This window comes from Archocentrus centrarchus, unplaced genomic scaffold, assembly GCF_007364275.1.
Source record: "Archocentrus centrarchus isolate MPI-CPG fArcCen1 unplaced genomic scaffold, fArcCen1 scaffold_168_ctg1, whole genome shotgun sequence".
Classification (NCBI taxonomy): Eukaryota; Metazoa; Chordata; class Actinopteri; order Cichliformes; family Cichlidae; genus Archocentrus; species Archocentrus centrarchus.
In genome coordinates this window covers 17144-30776 of record NW_022060213.1, presented here as the reverse complement: position 1 = coordinate 30776, position 13633 = coordinate 17144, and the positions used below count along the sequence as shown (strand labels likewise).

General features: G+C 40.1%; 1 pseudogene; it reads right to left on the bottom strand.

Annotated features, from left to right (window-relative positions):
• Positions 1-249: 249 nt before the first annotated feature.
• LOC115775505 (complement component C1q receptor-like) lies at positions 250-2389 on the bottom strand (annotated as a pseudogene).
• Between the last annotated feature and the right edge of the window lie 11244 nt (positions 2390-13633).

Here is a 13633-nt window from a genome sequence, read left to right as displayed (position 1 = left end):
CCAGGTTTGACTGTGGGTAATTTCCACAAAGTCCTTTTCCACTTTGCTTAACTCCTCCTCTTAGAACTGAGAGTGGAGATTCCTCTGTTTTTCTCCTTCTGGCTCTTTGTGGTAGCTGGACCCTCTAGGATTGTTATGATCTGTGACAGAACCCTGTAGATCTGTCCACCAATTCCAAGCTCACTTGGAGATTGTTGAGGTGGAGTACAAGAGAAGAGCTGCAGTAGTCTCATCTTCATCTTCCTTGTATCAGTCTGAGGTAGTAACAGAGCTGAAGGGGCTAAGAGTGTTGTAGGTAGTTGCTGACAAAACTTTCAGTTCAGTCTGAGATCTCAACCACATGAGTTCAAAGCCTTCCCTCAAATCCACATTCATAATTCACACACATCTGCTCACATGTCCTGGGGATCTGGCACTCATCAGTATCCTGGCATTGGCTGGGATGCTCAGGCACTAAGGAAAAGTCCAGATGGCAGTGGCAGATATGAGAGGATGGGGTGTTCTCACAACCATGTTCACATGGGTCGTTTTTACACTCATCTATATGCTCACACCCACCCTCAACATCAGGATCATAACCCTCCCAACACTGACATTCAAATGTTCCCAGGGAATTCTTACAAATCTACTCACAAGGACTTTGGAGGCACTCATCTGCTCATCAAGGCAGGTGCGTCCATCAGGCGCAAACACATATCCATTGGGACAGGCACAATGATAACCATCGGAGAGGGGTATCAGACATCAGACATTTTATAGCTCTGCCTGAACTCACCAAGTTGATACCCATCGGCACATTCACAGTAGAAAGACCACCAGCTGGCAAGCAGAAATGCTCACATCCACCATTATCTTGGTCACACAGGCCATGTGATATGGAAAAATGAGAACAAAAGGGAGATTTTCTTGACCACCCTAGTGAGCCATCTTCCCTCATCATACACAAAATGGACTGTTCCTCTTTGGTGCCTCTAGCAAAGAGTATAGTAGCAACAGATCCAAATGGTACATGGGTACCCTCACTCCACAGGGCAGAACACATTCCTTTGTAGGCATAATGGCAAAGATACCCATCTACAGAACCTACATAATTACCGTCTAGCCATTTAAACTTATTATCCTTGAGCGCTGTAGCCCATAACCACACAGTGAGGCACTGAACACAAGCTAGAGGTAATTGCTCTGCCAGTTAGTATACTCTCTGCCCTGCTCACCAAGAGAAACCCCATAGTGGGTGTGTGATAGCACACTGGAGAGGCTGGTGCTGAAGGCCAGTCCATACTTGGACCTTGGTGTGCAAGTGGTGCAGTTCTGCAGTGGAAAAGAGAGTGACAATAGTGGTTCTATCCTCCTTCTGTATGATGGTGGCCAGGTTGGAACCTTTTCTTTACAGGCACTCCATGAGTTCAGGAAGGTTTTGCGTTGAAAATAGACCACAAAGCAGCCATCTACATTACATAGTGCATCTCTGAAGAAAATCCAAAGGGCAATGCATGCAGGGAGGTTGAGAGAAAAGCACTGCTCACCAGGGAGCCTGTCCTTTTTTTTTTTTTTTTTAAAAAACAACTGCTGGAGGAAGAAAATGAATGGATGGATGGTTTTATATCTGATTATCTCTCACCCTGATTTTCTCCATACTTCTATCTTCTGCCTTTCAAAAAAAAATTCCTTTTAATGTGACATTTGAGTCTTGGACTGATTTTGCTGAGTATCTAAAATTTCCTCGCTGAATTTTAGCTATTTTTGTCTGTCTATGATCTTCATTCTATACTGCTGAAACACATCTGCACTGGAGCTGAGTGTGTGCAGATTGCCTCAAGATTTCAGGAAGAGGTAAGGGAGGAGAGAAAAGGACAGGGAAGTCAAAAGGAAGGAGCTGTATAGCAACAGGGAGGAAGTGTAGAAGAGGAAAGAGGGAGGGAGTTAAGGAGAAGACTCACAGGTTTTTTGAAAGAGGTGTGTGTGTGTGGGGGGGGGACTATGTGAATGTGTATGTCAGAGTTGGGGGAGGAATAGCAAACTATGCATTTTCTCTTTTTAATAGTATGTCAAATGTTTTTCATAAGCTCCATCCATGGAGCTGGATGCTACTCTGCCATCTGGACATGCATAGACAGGCAGATATGCATGCGCCTGTATACACACTGACACATTCATATATGTACATAAAACTGTGGCACTTATCTCTAATAACTAATGAGACTGAATGGTGACTTGACCAGATAGTCTTTCCAGCAATCCATCAAACATCTTCCGTTTCCTCTTCTCCATCCTTGAAAACATTTCCTTTCTGAAACCTTTTATTCAATATGATTTTAATAACAGATTACCATGTATGCCACCTACATCAACAACTGTTGCCGTTTTCCTTGGTCTACCTGTTCGACATCTGTTAGTACACCAGTGACGACTTTCTTCTTCAGGATGATCCAAACAGTTGTACTGGCTATGGCCTATGTTTGTGCCATGGCTCTGATTGATTTTCCATCTTCTCTCGGTGTCACAATTCCTTCTTTTTCACCCATAGACAGTGCTCTGGTTTTCACGTTGGTCTCTCCTCTAACTATAAATGCACAGTCTACACAGGCAAAACCCAAATATGAGCGCAGAAATTCAGCAATATTTATTGTTTGACTAATCAATATAACAGGACACACCTGGGCAACAAAACACACCCGTCAATCACACGGTCCAATACTTTTGCTCACAAGAAAAACAAGTGGTTTCAGACAAAAGGTACTTTCTTCTGAACTGTGTATTAGATCCAGATGTAAATACCTGGAAATAAAAGCTGAGATGTTGCTCTTTTGTCTCTTATTGATTTTTTTTTTTTAAATATCAAACCCAATTTTTTTTAGTTTACAGCAAAAATAAAGCGATTGGCCTCATTGTTCCAATACTTTTGGAGGGGAGTGTACATTAGAAAACAACAGCGCTAATAACACTCAGATCACAATGGATATGTAGTAAAAGTTGCCAAGGTCAGTGCAGAGGAAGGAGGCCCTGGGTGTGCTATGATAACAAAGCCAGGCCAGTAAAATAGAGACTTGGACTGATTGTGGGGTGTTCCCAGTCTGCAGTGCTCAGTGTCTATCAAAAGGGGTCCAGGAAAGGAACAGTGGTGAACCAGCAAAAGGCTCATTGATGCTCACTGAAGATGATCCACTATATCCTGTGCTAAAGGAGGTAATGAAAGATGCCTTGAAGCTTCATTCCTTAGTATCTGGAGAAATCAAACAACCCTTATTATGGCTGCAATTTAGATACTTCTGGGTCAGTTCATTCAGTTGGGAATCTTCCTAAGCAAAAAGATCTATTCAAACATACCCTGGCTCCTCTCCCTCTTTTGCTTTATTTTGCTCTCTTTTTCTCTTCCTTTTCTATATGCAGGCATTGGTGGTTGGCTGAAGTTCCCAGGAGCTTCGCACCTGATGCCTGTCTTCTCATTTTACCCCCGCCACACTTAAGGAGCATCTTCTCCTCTTCACGTTCGCTTGATTGTTCAGCTAATTCAAATAGTACCGTATGGCTCACTTTGTCTTTTTCCCCTTTGGTCACGATAGGGGAATTTTGGTGGGAAAAAGTTGTCTTCTACATAATCTTTTTAGGTAAGAGATGTCAGAAAATGAATATTACAGTACAATATAAAAGGAGTTATGTCCTGTTGTGATTTCAAGTGCTTACTCTGTGCGCTTATCTTCACTCCAAGGAAAATCTTAGCATGTTGCTCTGCTGCTCACTTTCACCTCAGAACTCCCCTTACTCCCTGCTCCTCTGAATCAGCTCAAAAATATATCCTTATTTTTAACTCTAGTCTTTGTGAATAAAGCCTTTTTTCTGAGGTCTGACCCCACATTGATCATTCTGTAATGAATTTTCATTATTGTGTAAAAAAAAAATAATTCAACTAATGTAGTATAAAAGATACAAAATAAAATTCAACAATGTTAGTTTTCTTCAACTGAAAAACACCCTGGAGAATTTTACTTTTATTTTTTCCCTGTCATATGCTAATGAAATCAGTTGAGTGAATTCTCAAATGTGCAGTGCTTAACGACCTCACTCTGCTTATCACAACACAGGTGATACAGAAAAAGTCAGATAAAAGTAAATGTTTGAATAGTGTGCTTTCAACTTTGGTTGCCTACTTCTCTCATCATTCTTTGTATGGTCTTTATTTGGTGAACAGTGACCAGGTAGCAGGAGAAAGTTCAAAGATGGTGACTCATGCATAAAACCATCCTTGCAGCTAGGTACACACTGACTGTGTTCAAGTGAATCACCTTGAAAATATTTAGCACATGACTGAAATTTGAACTTGCATGAAAAGCGCACACACATATTCCCGTTACTTTCCGAGGACAGAAGTGATTTAATAAACACTGGAAATTACACTACTGAAAGGAATATGCCCAAGTGACTAGAATCTATTGATTTAATACATGCTTATGTATGCTTTGATGCTTCCCCTGCTGATACTGATAACACTTTATTATCAAGAAATGATCAGAAATGTATTAATGCTAATAAATGTTGCTAAACTAAAAATATAACCATCCGCAGTAAAAATTACAAACAAAAATCAAGCTGAGGTACCTAAAAGTAGTATATACAGAATGGCCTCAGTTGCTCAGAAACAGCAGTAACAAAACATACCATCAAATCAAAATGCCTCAAATATGTGAGGCATGAGCATGCATGTATGGGTTTTGCTGATGTCATCTAATTCCACCCTTAAAATCTTCTAATTAGAGCATCTCTTCTTCTCTGCTGCATTTTTAATTCCTGCCATTGAGGAAAGTACCTGCTGTGTGCACGCACACACACACACACACACACACACACACACACGTTATCATACACTGTTGCCAACAAAAAGCAAAATGATGAAATTCATTTATGCCTGGATGCAGCGTGTGAGTTTGCATTTTTTGAGGATACTTTGTGTGTGTGTGTGTGTGTGTGTGTGTGTGTGTGTGTGGTGTGTGTGTGTGTGTGTGTGTGTGGTGTGTGCATGAAGGATGCCATTAGCTGAACAAAACTGGACTTTGTGATAATGATATGGTTGGCAGCCTGCCAGGCAGACAGATAATACCACAGTAGTTGGTGACTGAGTGATTACAACCAAAGGCCATTTCACCTCAGCAACAGTCGTCCACCGGCAGGCCAGGGTCACGCAGTCAACCCAGGAATGTGAAAATAAATGTTTTTATAAGGGGTAATAGGTAAACTACTCATTACATGTTTTGTCTACATACCTGGTACTTAGTGCTCAATTTTCACTCATCGATAATGAAAAAAAAATGTGCTGGTGGCATGTTTATAAATATACCCCCCCCCAAAAAAATGAAAATTAATTCCTATGGAAGCAGTAAGAATGTGCTTAGTTTTTCACAGGACTGCGTAAGAGTACAGGTTCAGGTTCCTTTATCTGTAGCTGTAGGTAGATTTGGTCTGCAGTGAGTGAGTCATCCATCGTCACATCCACATTTTGAAAACAAACCCAAACAACAGATAAGCATAATAAAACATAAGAAAGAAAAAATATAAAAACAGAGTGCACACAGCATTATGTAGGACAGCAAAACTGATTTTTTTTTTATCTGAGTGACGCCTGCTGGAACAAATCCCTTTTTGAAAATTGTTGTTCTGCACTAGAGGCCTTCATCCAGAAGAACCTGAAACTCACTCGCTGTAAAAAACTTTTTCACATGACTGTACGTGGTGCAATGCACAACAAGCCAACTTCTGTCATGTGCAGTAAGTGAAACATCTTTTATGCTCCCTGCAAATTGAGGTCTTTTTGTTTGTGTATTTGTTTTTTTAGACACTCCATTCCAGATGGGCTTGCAAATTGCTAGGTTTACTATGAGACAGGAGAAGACTGTTTATAGTCCCTGCTTCCTTTAACAACTTCAGAAAGTCTGGCTTCTGAAAAATGTTCAGAAGTTCAGCCAATAAAGATGTTGCTTTTTTTTTTTTTTAAAGCGATGCAGTAAGCTGAGTGCAGTGTTTTGATAACTAACTGGCTATTTTGCTCATTTTGACTTCTGATTATGTCTGCTTTTAATCCTCTTGTATGATAACAGTAGCATCAGCCAACAAGATTCACTAAAATTATTTAGTGACTTGGTATACAGCAATCACACACAGCCTAGTCACCAAGACAACAGCTAGATTTCACTTTATAATGCATGGGAAACTGAGCAAACAAAGCAGTCTGCCACACACACGTGCACCAAAAAACACATCCATGCATGCACACACAAACACACACCCCCCTCCAGAAGTGATTAAACCCAGCAGGACTGCAGGCATCAGCACTCTTCTCCCTACTTGCTGACAGCTTTGGTTCAAGTGCTCACATTTGTCTGCGTGTGCGTGTGTGAGTGTGAGTGTGAGTGAGAGAGAGAGAGAGAGAGACACACAGCATTATCCTCAGCTAGATAACCCCCTCCACCAGCGCCCCCCAAGGCGTAAGCAAGTCTTTACATGACACTAAAGCTTTTGTCTCTGTCTAGTCACTGGGCACACCAGGAGCCAAACTAGGCAAATCAAACACAGATCCAGAATCAACAACCTGATGGAATAGATCAGGGAAGATAAAAAAACAGTGGTTAGGCATCTGGCAGTGTGTGAGAACGCTAGAGTACCTCTCCTCCTCTCTCGCTCTTGAAGGAGACGTAGAGAAGTAAGAAGATGCAGGCGGTGGAGGTGATTGTGGACTCCAAGCTCCAAGAGATCATACTCTGTGAGGTGGAGCAGATCCTGAAAACAAACAAACAAAAATCTGAAATGATTCTACTGTCAGAATCATGCTGGATACTTCATCTAATTAATAAGTACTAAACCACTGAAATGTTTAAAATTATCAGCCTATGAAGTTCTGGGGAGACGTCTACAGCTTTCAGCGAATTTCTGCTCAATGTTTTAGTTTGTTGTTCTAGTAAATTAACCCTAGGAACCTTTAATTCAAGCAAAGCTGCATTTACTCACAGTAAAACATGCAGGACATTTAAATATTCTGCATGTTTTACTCTGAGATAATATCGTGCTTCATAAAAATTCAAAATGAGTAACCTTTTCTTTAAATAAAATAACATTTTAGCATTCATACCATAGCTGTGTCCCAGGCTACAGTAAAATTTGACATCAAGCTTGATATATTCCCAAACCAGACTTTGAGATCATCTTGGTGTCATTCACACTTTTAAGCAGAATCAAGAATATTTCTGGGTTCCTTCCTAGCCAGACAGGCAGCCAGGGAACAAAAACACATCTTTCTTCCTCTCCTTCCCCTTCATTTCCCTTCCCTGTTGGTTTTAAATTTTGGTTTTTGGTTTTAGAGTTATAGCTTGCCAATTGCACTATATGGACAAAAGTATTGGATCACACCTCTAAATCTTTGAATGTGTTTTTAGTCCTGTTGCTAAAGGTGTGTGAACTCAATCACCTGGCCATGCAGTGTGCTTTTACAAATATTTGTCAAAGAATGGGTCATTCTAAAAGGACTCACTGAATTTGTGTGGTACTGGAACAGGATGCCACTGGTGCAACAAGTCAGTTGGTGAAATTTCTTCCCTCCTAGATACTCCATGATCAACTGCAGGTGGTATTACTGCAAAGTGGAAGCATTTAGGAACCACAGCTCAGCCACCAAGTGGCAGATCATATGAAGTTACAGAGTACAATAACTGCAGAGAGACAAGTCTGCTCTGGCATAAATATCAGGACAAAAAGCTGTGCACCAGGCACTTCATGGCATGGGTTTCCATGGCTGAGCAGCTCCTGTACATGTAATGTTTAAGTGGCCCAGTACTTTTGTCCACATAGGGAAATATATCAAAATACACTATCAATGAATTAATCAATACCATTATTACTAAATGTGATATTTCCTGTGGTACCATACACTTACCAAGTACTCCATTCAGTACACCTCTGAAATGTAAAGCTTCATTTTTACTTCTGTAATGAATCTATGTAGAGACTATGACCTAGAATACACGAGGGGCTGATTGCTAACATTTATACTTGTGCAGATTGTGCCTGTGTTGCTCTGCCATTTCACCACTAAAACACTTCCTGGCGATGGGATTTCTTTCTTTGACTTGATTGATCAATTCAGAAAATGGCAGAAGATGATGAAGTGGCCTGAAATGCAGCTGGGGGTTCACGATGGTACTGAAAAGGCCAATCACAGGTTATGCCATAAGTTATGGCACAGGGTTTCAGAAGGGTTTGTGGTTACAACATACCTACACCATACATTTAACACATAACTCCAATCCAATAGATCTGGAATCAATCCTAAAATTAATCTTATACATTTTCATTTTTGTCAACATTGTGAAAAAGGTTCTACTTGCATGTTTATTAATGAGGCCACAGTGGGCAGACTTTTAATGTTCCTAATGTTTTGCTCCTTTTGTATGTTAAAGAAAAATCAGAAGTCAAAACCATTTCTGCCACTATTAATTAGATCATGTCTTTCAGGTGCAACTGAAAGTTTGCACAATTTGTTCCAATATTTCAAGGATTGAAGGGTTTTTATTGTCATTCCAACACATGTATTCACATGAGGTGAAACAAAGTTTTACACTCGGGTTCTGGTTAAGGCCATTAAGAATGACACAGATCAAGAACAATACAACAAAAACAAGAACAAGAAAACACTCATCCATCCATTCATATGAATGGATGAGTGTGTCCAAACTTTTGACTGGTACTGTAGAAGACAAACATGGATGTTGCTCTTGGTGGAAGTCTGGAAACGCACACAGTCAGGACAACTCAGCAGCTCGAGCAGTGCATAAGAAAAATGCAGAGAGCGCGAGTGACCTCCCATCTTACTCCCATCTCCTCCCCTCATCCTGCTGCTGTCATTACAACACTGTCCTAACACACCCTGCCTCACTTCAACACTCACTGTGGTATTAACATAAATGACCTGTAAAGTAGAGACCAACAAAGTCTTTGAACCATAGCTCAACCTTGTATAATACAGTTGTTACTACACAAACACACACACACACACACACACACACACACACACACACACACACACACACACACACACATGTAAATGACACACAGTGTGTCATGACACGCTGCTCTCAGCTCAAACCAAAGGCTTTTTGTTTTGGTTTCTCAACAATATGACTATTCTCATGGCTCATCTCAAACACTGCTCTATTTAGACTACATGAGCGCACAGTGGGCAGAGCCATGAATGTAAACCCGCACACAAATTAAAAATCACACTGAGAGAGTGAACAAGCACACAGCAAGTAAGAATTGGGGCACCTGCATCCAAAAGTACCCGAATACATTCACATAAACACACTCGGTGTCCACATACGTGTACAGACATGCACGAAAACACACACAGAGGCTGGAGGAAGAAACACTTCCAAAAATAACCTTGAATGGAAAAAACACACATACACACACGCACGCACGCACGCACACAAAAGCAAAACTGTATGAAAAAAAACAAAACAAAAAAGCAACAATAGATGAACACGAGTACATCAACATGCATACAAAACATGTGACAGATGGTCACTGTGTTCAGCATGCCCAGACAGCTCAGTAATAACATGTTGCTAAGTCAAGAAAGATACAACATTTGTTCAGCTCATGTTAAAACACACACACACACACACACACACACACACACACACAACACACACACACACACACACACACACACACACACACACAGAATTATTTATCTCAGAATCTCTCCTTCCCTCTGTTTTTCTCATCTCTGTCTGCATCGAACAGTGAGTTGACATGTTTTCTTTTTTCTCTCCGTTTTCCACACCATGCAGAGCTGAACAACAATATGAACTCTCATACCAGTCCTGTGGAGAGTTGATACAGCAGTTGTGGATGTTGGTTTTGCCAGCGTAAATGTTGTTTTAAAAATGAAGGTGCAAGTAAATGAAAAGACAAGCAGAGGCACGGGGATGGTTCCGGACATTAGACAGCTCACCATGTAGCCGTGATCTGGAATCTTTTTAAATCCTGCATGAATCAATATTTTTGATAATAAAATGGGCTTTTGCACTTGAATATCAAGCTCTTACTATTATGGTTGCACGTCTTATTTTAATATAATCTTCTGTCTCCAGTCACATTTGAGTCACGTGGCAGAAAATCAAAAAGACTATTTGGCACGTCTGTCTCCAGTCCAGACACAATCTAAATCCCAAGGTGAAGCTGAGAAACAGAAAACTAACTAAATGATCAACATTAACTGTATTTTGGGGAATTTTGTCTCTAAGCACAGCAATCAGATAAAAATCTAGATCACATAAAATGTTAACATTTATGTTAACAACTCAGCTTCGAATCTAAATGCACAACATGGTAGCTGACCCGCCAAGCAGGAGCCAGTGAGTTCAAAAAAATTAAAAATGGCATATTCAATAATATTGCAGAAAGCAATAGCAAAGATACCAGTAAATAAATACAGATGTATTCAACGTATCTGTGTTTTGTTTTTTGCGTAGCATCAAAGTGTGTTTTTCTGTGTTAATTGTGAACAGTTTCGAGCGCAGGAATCGTGGCAAGAGATGGAACATTATTTGTCTTGTGTTGGGGAATTTAAAAGAAGCATAAAAATTGGTTCAAAATTTTAATTGTGATTCATCTGAAAAATTTTTTAATTGAGATTTAACATATATTGAGAGCGTATAAAAAATTAAGAGATGCTCTTTACACACTATTGGCATGTAGCTGTTGGCTGTGTTAATGACATTTGGCTGATGTGTTCACAAGCTTGGATGGCTCAGAGGCAGTGAACCACATGCTGTTGTTATAATATGAATAGGAAGGTTAGCAACACTGCACTGAGTTCATTATGAATGGAAGATGGTCAAGAAAGAGGTAGGGGGTCATTCTTAGTTTTATGCTGCCCAGAACAGTCCAAACAACTCATCAGCTTAAGGATATAAATCAGAAAGTCTTTTACACTGAACAGATTGCATGTATGTAAGTTTAAGCTCAGAAAGTCATCTAACTGCTTAATACTGAGAGAAAATTTCACACACCAACCCATATCTACACCCCAATGTTTAACAAGACTAGAACTGCAGTTTCTTGTGTGACTCTTACCTTGCTTTCACTGCATTTATCTCCCTGCCACCCTCACCTTCTTCTTCTTGAATTTTCCCCCATTATGCCTTCACTAATAACACCAATGCATTCTGGGTAAACATTAGCTGGAAGTAATGGATAAGTTCATGTCTTACTGGCTCATGAATCTTGTCCCCCAGCCAATGGCCATGTAACATTCAGAATGAAGTTGGATAATGGCTGAACAGCCTCCACATCACTGTCCATTCAGGCCTGTGATGAAGTTTTATAAGGTTTGCTTTAGCAGACTGCTGTGGGAAACGGTCTTAATAACAACCACTCTTGCAGCTGCTGGAATGCAAACATTTTGTGACTGCTTGAAAAGGTCAGTTCATTCAAATTACAATGTATTAATTCACTTGCAGCTCATGGGGACAATAAACCTTTAATATTATTATCATTCATATCACAGTTTCTCTATTAGCCCCTGTATAGGTTTTGCTTCAGATTTTCTAATTAAAAATTAACTCAACATCTGAAATATGATCATGTATATTCTGCACGATACTCAGTTTGAAAGACTTTTCCAAATGCTATTCTGAAGGATCCCTCTCTTTACTATTTGGTTTTTCAGGAGCTGCTGGGCAGCACTGGTTTTTAAGTCACAGTCCATCTCATTATCTGCTCAAACACTTGTTTTTACACTAAACAATTTTGCCTCTGTAGTTTAAAATGTGTACCCAAAATCATCAGTGGTGTCTTGTTGTTGACCTTTTTGGATTCTTTTTTAAACTTAGGACTTAGGACCAAAACTCAACACATCTTTTCAATAAGAATTATATTTCCTTTTAGCTGCACCCACACTGGAAGCAACTCACTCGTTGCATATCACTCAAAGGTGATAGCTGGTCGTTTGTGAACGTTGTTTGCCTAGGTAACCCTCTAATATTTACTACCAGTTCATGTGTCAGTCAGAGGTATCCTGTGCTCTCATTGGTAGCTGCTTCAGTCGTTCGCATGGAAATTGAGAAAAGTTTATCTTGGGTCTCGCCCACTTTGCATCGCCAGTGGTTATTTTGGCCGTAGTTGCTTGAAATCATGAAATAGTCTCAGTGTCACTGTCTGTCGCTTCCAGTGTGGATGCACCTTTAACTTTACCTAATGTAGCTCTAGTTCCATAGACCCAACCAACTGTTTAACACAGAGTCAGATCGCTGACTTTGATACTGGGAATTTGCTTATTTTGTTTTTGTGGTAAATTCGACTCAACAGCTTTCAGGTTAAAATACAATACAAAGGCTGCCAGTATTTTGATATATATATAGTGTCTTAATATTATAGTCAGAAATTCTTAACAATCTACACTAAACGCTTGTGAAGAGTTTTCAGCAGCTTAAGTACCTCTTTAAAATGCTTGTCTGGAGAGGACAAATGATGTTTACTTTGTTCATCGAAAGGTTTTGGGAGTTGGTCCTTTAAGCTTGTGGGTTTGTATAATCTACAACAGCATCACGAGTCATTTAAAGAACAGGAAGCTAAAAAAAAAAAACCACACGGGTTGTGCTGTTGTGTTTGCACATTGGCTTATATTACCTCTACACCATCATATTCCTGCTCCAGTGCTGTGCAGTACTGTGGCAGCCCAGCTGACTCAGCCATCGGGAAATGGACTGGTGCTTCATGGTGACGGATGAACCACACTGGAATGAAAGCAGATGCACACAGTTTCAAACAGAACCTGAAACACAAAAAAGAAACAGGAGATCTGTTTAATTTTGATGAGCAGTTGAACATAGAATACAAATAAGATGACAAAATGCTGGTATAGTAAAATCAGTGAACAAGTGTGTGAAGTTTGATGGGTTTAGCTTGAACGGTATGCAGCTATGGTGTGAATTTGATCATCCTAGGTCACATCATTCTCAAGTTATGGCCAAGGTTATCCAGCACTCCCAAGTATAGTCACATATATAGAAAAGTGCATTCAGAAAGTAGTCAGACTCTCTGTATTTAGAACCCTTCACTCAGTACTTTGTTGCAGTAACTATGGAGCAATTACAGCTTTGAAGTTTTTTGTTCATGACACAACAAGCTTTGCATCTGGATTTAGGAATTTTCAGTCAGGATGGACAGCCTTTCCACAGATATTCATTTAGGTTCAAGTCACCCTGGCCGGGCCACTTAAGTCACAAAGTTGTCCGTAAACCAGTCCAGTGGCGTCTTACCTGTGTGTTCAGCCAAGTCTGATGCTCTGTTTTGAAGCAAGTTTTGATTGAATAACTCTGTACTTTGTTTCATTAAGCTTCCCTTATCCCTGGCCCCGTCTCCTGTCAACACGGCTAAAAAACAAACCCACAGCATGGTGCTGCAACCACCATGCTCACTGTTTGGATGGAACCTCAAGGAGATGAGTAGTGAAGTTTGAACTCCGTGCTTCACTTCAGATCTGATTTTAACTGATAAACACCACACCCTGTTCCAGGGCATTTTCATTTTAGTAAAAATGTAGTACACGTCCATTTTTACAGCTTCGCTTTGAATAACAGAA